The following is a 9382-nucleotide window of genomic DNA, read 5'->3' as shown; positions in this document are numbered from 1 at the left end:
ACCTTAATTTCAGCCGATTTGTAAAGACTGCCAGAAGTCAAAAACAGTAGTGTTTGCCCTGGGTGAGTTCATGGTGTTTCTTCTGACTAGGTGTGCTCCTTACTCCTGATGACCAATTTTTCAAAATCAAGGTTCAAAGCCTCAAGATTTAGCCAATATTATTTTCCTCTTAAATTACTTTCTCTGATTTATCTAGGCAGAATCATGTGATTCCTCCTGTGTATGCTTCTACAGTACCAAATTTGTATCTCTTGCATGGCATGCACACACACACACACACACACACACACACACACACCTTGAATTAGATATTTGTGCAATGTCTGATCTCCATAATTAGCTTGTAAGGAACATTTAAACAGAAACCATGTGTCATGCTGATCTCACCTGCAGCATCCCATATTGTGCCTGTTGCTTAAAGGATGCATTTCTATTTGTGTGACAAATGAACAAATGGACATAAATTTAGGCATGCCAAAAATCCCTGCAATGAAGGATGGACTTTTTAAGAAGAAACAAAAGCTGTTGTATTTTTGAAAGCCACACTATCTTCTCAATTCACTAAAGGATTCATTGTTTGATTTCAGCCATTATCCTCGAATACTATACACTAAAATAAATCCAAGCAACACCAGAGAGAAACTCCAGGATGCTGTTTATAAGACCACAAATGTAATGAATATTTTTTGTACAAGTGGCAATTTTCTCTATCTCTGTTATGAGAATGAGGATGAATTTGTTTCTCTGTTCTGGCAGATTTATATGTAAAGAATACAAATACAGGAAGTAATATGTCATTTTTAATTAAATGGGTTAATAAGTCAGGAGGAAGTGAACAAAATAAACCAGGAAACTGGGACCTGTGAATTTTCAGAATGCTTGGCACTTTGTCCACATGAAGATTCATTTTAAATAAATGGTACACCCTCAAAATGAACTTGTATCATTGATAAATATTTGAGTCCGTGTAATGTTATGTCAATTGGCCATACATTAAAACAATTACCCTAAATTAATACTGGTCACTGCCATTTAATATTCACTAGTTATTTATCAAACCTCTTTGTTTGTCCTTTCTCCCAGAGGAAAAAATAATGTGAGATAAGCTTTGCTACTCAGTCCTCCTAGTAGGATTAGAATATGCCAACGGCCAATTTTTCAGGCAAGTTTTAAAATGTCAGCAGTATTAAGAACTTTTCCTAAAACCTTACATGGTAATATAATATTTTAAAGCTTGTCCTAATCCCTGGCTAGAAACTAATTCTAAAAATATATGTTATTTTCTTGTATTTAGGGCAAAATAGTTATATGTGAATCATGCTTTTTACCCATTAAGACATTTCTACAAGATGGTAAGCCATGTTTAGTGAAATTCGTTGAACTTTGTTTATTAGTATACTGAAATCTGAAAATTTGGAAGACTCTAGTCATCATTGTCACCTGAGCTATTAAAGTAGGCTGATAGTACCAAAGCTTTATTTCTTAGTTGAATAAAAAATACTTCTGATTCTGAATGTAATAGCTTCACAAATAATTAGTAACACAGAAAAGAACTTAAGTTACTCATAAATAAGATGAGCATATAACCTATTATCTAAACCCTACTTATAAATAACCTATTCAAGAGGATTTAATACACAAAATGCATTTTAATAGAAGATAAATATTTTGAAGTAAAAGGTTTTGTAAAATATTTTGTACTTTTCCCCTGCATCGTGAGTAGACCTACAAGTGAGAAGGTAGTTTATTTCAGATTTATGTTGCTGCAAGTGAATGAAAAAAGTGGCAAACTCTTTCTCATCCCCAAAAGATAGTTATTTTGACTTAGGAACTTTGGAAGCAAAACAAAATACATGTACTACTTCCAGAAGAGAACTTCTACCAGACATTTGTTTTAGAAAATACATCCAGGTTGTGAGAAGACAAGAGGAAAGGCCATTCACATTGATCGATTTGAAAGAAGTATGGAGGATCAGGGGTGAGCACTGATGAAACTGCCTACCTGTAGCAGCAGTACATGCACCACGAAGTCCTAGATGACAGGCCCTCGGAATTGATGGCAGGAGAATTGGGCATTGGGTGGACAAATAAGAGGGGAGAAAGCAGACCAGAATACTAAAAGCATTGAGAACCACAGCAAAGCATTCCTGTATAAGAACAAAAGAATAGGCACAGGAACAAAAGAAACACTTCAGAAAAGCCTTGTTGGCTTGGGCAAGCGGTGTTCAATATGAACTCAAGACCAAATATTCCAGCTTACCTAAAACTCAGTAGAAGAGGAGACGCCATAAAATATGCTCTTAACTGAATTTACCAGTAGTCAAATGAGCAGTGGCATGGACTAAATGTTGTGATTTAGAGATGATATAAGGAGTTTAAGAAATGACTTTTATGCATGCTATACACCCCTCACATAAATGAGAGGAGATACTTGTAAAGCATCTGGTTTGCTTCGATCATCCACATTTATTAGATTGATGTGTGCATACCTTATTCAGTTTGAAACTCTACTTTAATGGCAAAATCAATTTCAGTATCTAAAAGTCACAAATTAATGCTAATTGTCACCATACCTGAGTGATCAGATCCTAAACTATTATTTTTCCCTGTCCTCAGAGAACAATCTACTGACCTTGGTTTAAATCATTTGGCCTTGGAAGACATTATGATACCCTAGGATTTGGAATCTTGATAGCACAACTAGCATACTACAAGCAAAATCACAGCTGCTGTATTTGCTTCTGATGCCAGGGGTTACTTATCTTCAAGTATTGGAGAGCAAATGAAACAGATGGTTCAATATATCTCCAACTGAAACTTTTATAGGCAACTGCTAAATTTTGCTTATGGACGTCTGAAACAAGAGAGCTGAGCTGAAGTTGAAAAACAGTTTTATTTCATTCTCAGCATTTAAACAGAAATCAAACTGTTTTACATGAAAACCTTTGAAAGATTTAGACTATGCGTATGTAACCCTCTGACAACTACCAGGTACAATTGTCCTTGTTTAAGAATATTATGACACATTACCATAAACAAATCAGTGAAAAATTAAAACCATGCCCATTTCCTGTAGCTAAAATAGATAGACCCTGAAATGTCATACTTCACCACTGTTATTGCTGACCTTTTTATAGATTATATGGTTTGGCTTCGTGTCTCCACCAAAATCTCATCTTGCAACTCCCATAAATCCTACGTGTTGTGGGAGGGACCTGGTTGGAGATGATGGAATCATGGCGTGGGTCTTTCCCGTGCTGTTCTCGTGATAGTGAACGGGTCTCACGAGATCTGACGATTTTAAAAATAGGAGTTCCCGTACACAGTCTCTCTTGGCCTGCCTGTGTTCCACTCACGTGGAACTGTGAGTTCTCCATTAAACCTATTTCCATTGTTAATGGCCCAGTCTCGGGTATGTCTTTATCAGCAGCATGAAAACAGACTAATACAACAGCGTTTTGTGATTATGAGTATGCAGTCTTTTTGAGGTCTGAGTGTCTTTCAGGAGCAGCTTCTGCCTGGAGTCTACAGTACACCTCAGTAACATTGTTGTGCCATAGGGTCCTCAAATACTTAAAACATTGGGTTCTTTGAAAAGAGTATTATGAAAACAACACCCTAAAGTGTTACCAAAAGAGGAGGAGGTCTTTCAGTTAGAATCATCATTTATTTACCAATTAATTGCAACAGATAGTTTTTGAGTCCCCTGCTGTATGTCAGTCACTGGAATACAAACTTCTTTGTGTGTGTGTATGTGTGTGTGCATGTGTTGTGTGTGATTTTCATACTTTTAATGGTGGTTATATTTTGTTCCAATATGTGCCAATACTTAGTCTATTTATTAGTTATTAACAGTTTATATTAAAAATACAGTTATTGTTATACAAATAAAGTACTGAATTGGACTAAGCAGGAATCTTGACAACATAAAAGATAAAATAAAATGTATTATGGACATATTAATATCTCTATACTTAGTTTTTTCATGATGATTCTAGTAGATATCTGTTGTTTCTGTCTGCTTCTTTTTTTCATCATTCTACCTTAAGTACCTGTATAGCATTTCATCTTAGAATGAAGTAAAGCAAAAAGAATATATAACAGATATATTTCCTGGCCTGTTTTGAATCTTTGAAGTCTTAATGCTAAGTACATAAATCTTATTTTTCTAAGTTTTAGCAACTGATATTTATTTCTGTGTAAATTTTTGGTTGTAGCAGGAAAAAATAGATTTTGAAAGTTTGATCAGAATAACAAAGGGTAAATAATTTCTTTGAAATTATTTCCTCACAATATGTGCAATGACACATGAATAAAATAGTTGAAACTGAAATCAGAAACCAAAATAATAGAGTGGATTTTATTACTTATCTCAGAAAAATAACCTAAAGAAGTGAGTTGTTTTGGCTCAAACAAAATAGAATACAATGACTGTCATCCAGAGACTTTATAATATTATTATTTTGATAGGAATTAAGGGTGTTTATTTGAATAAATTGAGCCAGTTTTTTTCTTGAGTTTCTCCTCTCTCACCTCTTGATATTGCAGACATTTAAAAAATGCGATGGAGCAATCTGTAAAGTAATGTAACAATAAACAAATGCCAGAATATTAATGGGCTATCAAACAACAGAAGCAGTGATTCTGTAATAAAAGCATTTATTTTGTCTAAGATGAAAAGTTACTACAGGAAACTCTCTTGATCTATTGTTTTATACTGTTAAAGAAGGTACATTAATGAAATGTGTCAGGGTAAGAGGGCAGTCTCAGCACATGAAATGATGCAGGCAAGAATATAGCAAAGTAATATCTATCAGCAGGCCAATAACTTAGAAAAGCTTGAAATGATTGAGAAATGTGCATGGAAGAAGATATTCTATAGCTATTCAAGGGAATATATCAAAGAAGTGTAAAAATATACATTAGAATGGGTCAGTTATTCTTAGATCAGAAGGAATGGGATAAAGAAATGATCTGAGAACAGAATATAGGAATTATGTGGCTTGGAAGCAGAGAGAGAAAAGACATGAACATGTATCAATGACAAAATGATCACAATACCTTTGAGGTACTGGATTTGAGGGAAAAGATTCTTCCAAATAAGTGATCACTCTGATTAGGATTGAACAAAATGACTGATTTCAGTGCTCAGTCCTCAGACTGCCAACCTTTCTACACCCCTGCTCTGAGTGTGTGTGTGTGTGTGTGTGTAGTATCATAGAAGTCTATCCCCTTTAAGTTGCTGGTTGGATCAAGTGTGGGTATGTAATAGAGGCAAAAGCAATTTATAGCCAGGCCAGCAGCCTTTAGATATTCTGGTGTCACAGCCCTGTCAAACAGCCACAGTAGGAACAAAATGAAAAAAAAAAATGCAGAAAACAAAAGACATTTGACAGAAAGGTATAAAGATGGACTCAATTTGGTAATGGGGCATAAGATAAATAGGAATAAGACATATAGAAAGAAGCCAAGTGGTAGAGTCTATGACTAAGCAAAAGGCATAGGAAAGGAAAAGTCACAAGGTAGAGAGGGAATTATAGAGAAATTCTAATATTTGGGAGTGCAGGGATAGTGCAATCGAGACAGCCAGGGAGGCTGCCTTTATTGAGGTATCCACTTACTGGACTTCCTGTAAAGTCAATAATGCATCCTTCAGGCTACTAGAACACTGTGTGTCTTCTCTTTGAGCCCTAACACCATTGTTTCTAATTCCCTTACTTTCTCTTGCATCTTTTAAAATAATCTGTATGATCCACAGTAACCTTTGCCACCTGACAAATCCTAACAAATGTGGTCATGTTCTGTAATAGAGGAAACTTTATGAAAAAAAAAAATGAGCCTGCTTATGTTAAAGAAAGGGATAAGAAAAGAAATAATTTATCTTACATAACCAATGGTTACATAAGGATAATGATAGTAGATTTGAAATCATTAAGGGTGATTTTCATTTTGCTGGGCAGTAGTACTAGTGATTATAATAATGGTAATAAAAATAAAGATTTTTATATATTGGTTACTTACAATCTTCTGAAAATTGTGGTGTCTTCTAATTGAGATTGTCTTTCAATCTCAAGCTCTCAAAATTTTAGGAGGTAAAAGTTCATTATAATTTCTATATGAGTTATAGGTTGGTAACTTTCTCAAATTCAGAGAGTAGGTGGCTTTTGTGAGAATTTAACTTGCCTATATCATACAATACATGTTATTTTATACCTTATTTGATCTACATGTGAACATGCTTCTCTAATTAGTGGTAATCCTGACAGATTAAATACAAAGACTAGATTCTGATTGTTAAAAACCTGAAGGTATGGTACATTCTCAGCGACTTTGCATTGATGATCCCTGGATTAATATGTGCTTTAAAAATGATAGGAATGTTTAGAAAAAATAAAAAAGTTTTTGCAAAGCTCATTTTTTTCCATTAAATGTGTTATCATTGACATGTTCATTTTATAGTTATTCAGTTCTTAGGGTTTAAAAACTAATAAAGGTGACATGAAATATATATAAACTCTAATTATCTACATCAAATTAAATGTTCCATGAGTTTTCTAATTATTTTTGTAGATTTGAGCATATAAGGCACACAAATTATTGGGTAAATTAATCCATTGCCCATATGTTTGTTTATCAAGATGTAAGGAGTAACAATCAATTATAAGGAATTAAGGATGCTAGGTAAAATGAAAAATTCATAAGTGTTATTATGATATTATTATGGATTCCAGATATTTAAGGTCATTTTTTTGGAGACATAGGCTTGCTCTGTTGCCCAGGATGGAGGGCAGCAGTGCAGTCTTGGTTCATTGCAGACTTGAACTCCCAGGCTTAAGCAATCCCTCCCACCTCAGCCTCCTGAGTAGCTTGGACTGCAGGTGTACATCACCATGCCTGGCTAATTTTTAAATTTTTGTAGAGACTATGTTGCCTAGACTTGTCTTCAACTCCTGGGCTCAAGCTATCCTGCTGTCTCAGCCTCCCAAAGTGCAGGGATTACAGGCATGAGCTACCGTGTCGAGCCTATATTTAAGATCTTTTAAAACTCTTGCTGAGGGAGGGATATGAGAGCTCAAATACAAATTAATGGCAGCCTTCTGTTTCTGGTAGTACAGTGGACTAAGCACACTAAACAAACCTCATAATAAAGATAAAACTGAAAGATTGGACATATATAAAAAGGAATATATATATAGTTTTATTTTCATATTTATTTCATATTATATATACATATATGTGTGCATATATATATTATGCATGATTGAAATGGCAGATAAACAATTCGCAGAGGTCAAACAAAAAATATGCATGTAGGTCAGGCACAGTGGCTCATGCTTATAATCCCAGCACTTTGGGAGGTCGAGGGGGGCAGATCCCTTGAGGTAAGGAGTTTGAGACCAACCTTGCCAACACGCTGAAACTCCCATTTCTACTAAAAATACAAAAATTAGCTTGCAGTGGTGGCGCATGCCCACAGTACCAGCTACTTGGGAGGCTGAGGTGGGAGAATCGCTTGAACCTGGGAGGCAGAGGTGGCAGTGAGCCAAGCAAGATGGCGCCATTTGAGATGGAGCCACTGCACACCAGGCTGGGTGACAGAGTGAGACTCTGTCCAAAAAAATAAAGAAAGAAAAGAAAGAAAGAAATAGAAACCCGGGGGAAGTAAGCAAGTCAACCTAATATTCATACCAATAATAATATATTATACAATTTTTTAAAAGATAGCTTTGAACATATTAACAAAAAGTATTAATCTTAGGAAGAAACCGAACAAAAGGTATGCAATCTGTCAAAAATTTTGATAAAAATATATTTAGGAAGTTCTAAATAAATGGAAAATATTTATTAGGAGTGAAAAAATACGAATTATGTGAATTCTTCTTAATGTATAGATTCAATACAATCATTATCAAAAATTTACAAGGTTTCTCATTTATTCTAAGAAGTAGTTTCTAAAATATATATAAAATAGCAAAATTTTAAGAGTAGCCAACACTCTTGAAAAGGAAGAACAGAGAAGATTTTCTATTAGACAAATGGACATATTTAAATAGGAAAAAAATGTATAGGAATGTCCATATCAGCATTATTTTTAATAGCAAAGAATATTACTTGATATCCACTTATCCATATCCCAGTTCCCAATGGGGCATATTGACTAATGCCTACATCTGAAGATGTTCAGCTCTTCTCATACTCTAATGGATTCCTGCTAATCAAGTATCAGTTTTATTGTGTTGGATAAAAAGTCTTCTAAAGTAGTATATTAACCTTTTGTGTATGTGTGTGTTCATTCTTTTATTTACATTGTTATATGCTTTTCTTGATGTCATCACCTCTGTGGATGAAGCTGCTTATTTCTCTTATGTACCTACAGCAGATTTCTGTCATGTGAAATCTTTACTATTTTGTCACCAAGTATTTAGGGTTGTTTAGAAAGGAGATGTTGTGTAGTGTGTATAGCCCTTGCTGTGTTACAAAAAGCTAACTGTGCTGCCTCAAGTTCCTCTTTATTTATGGATTAAATGTGAGACAGAGGTTACCAGTGTTACGGAATGTCACATAGATACAACCCAGATTTTCTGGGACCAACACACTGAATGAGAGCATAAAGTAAAGGTGTGGCAAGATGCAAACCTGAGTATAATTTTTAGAAACCTGTGGTTAGGATTAGAGTGTCTTTTCACTTCGGCCATCATTGTGAGGTCTTTGATACCTTGAACAACAGAGCCAGGTAACTCTGGAGTGGACACATGAGCAAACATGGAAAATAAACCTAGGAAGTTATCAGTCCAGTGGAGTATATAGAAAGCCTATTTAGATAAACATACCTCTCAACTGATGATAAGTAATCTTTGGAGAAAGAAACAAACAGGAAATCAGAAAAACTACATGGTTTTTTGATGGCCTCTACAATAAAAATATAAAGTTTTAAACAATGGAGCAAACAACTTACAAGGTGTTTAAATGGCAGGTTTAAATGTCATATTTGAGCTTTACTCTTCTTAGCCTGAGTGCTTGTACAGACAATGGAAACAAAAATATTGCTTCTTATCTCTTGGTAGCTATGGGAAAATAACTTTAAAATTCAGAAATAGTGTCACACAACCGTATTGGGAAATTTCAGGGAGAACAGTATTTACAAATTTGGCCCAGAGTAGAAAAAAGTCAAAATTAACTGATCATACTGTCAAAAATATGTATATTAAGGAAAAAATTTGACTGAGTTAAGTGATGTCACCCTGTAGACAGTTGTCAACTATGGATAGTAAGTAATGCTAACACAGTAGAGACATTTTTACATTTGTGGAGAGAAGTATAACTGCCCAGTTATCTCAATTACATCAGGATCTTTACTGTGCATAGTTCTGTTTTTATGGAC

Source organism: Pongo pygmaeus, chromosome 11 (assembly GCF_028885625.2).
Source record: "Pongo pygmaeus isolate AG05252 chromosome 11, NHGRI_mPonPyg2-v2.0_pri, whole genome shotgun sequence".
NCBI classification, from domain to species: domain Eukaryota; kingdom Metazoa; phylum Chordata; class Mammalia; order Primates; family Hominidae; genus Pongo; species Pongo pygmaeus.
The sequence above is the reverse complement of the archived record's forward strand: the minus strand, read 5'-3'. Positions refer to the sequence as shown.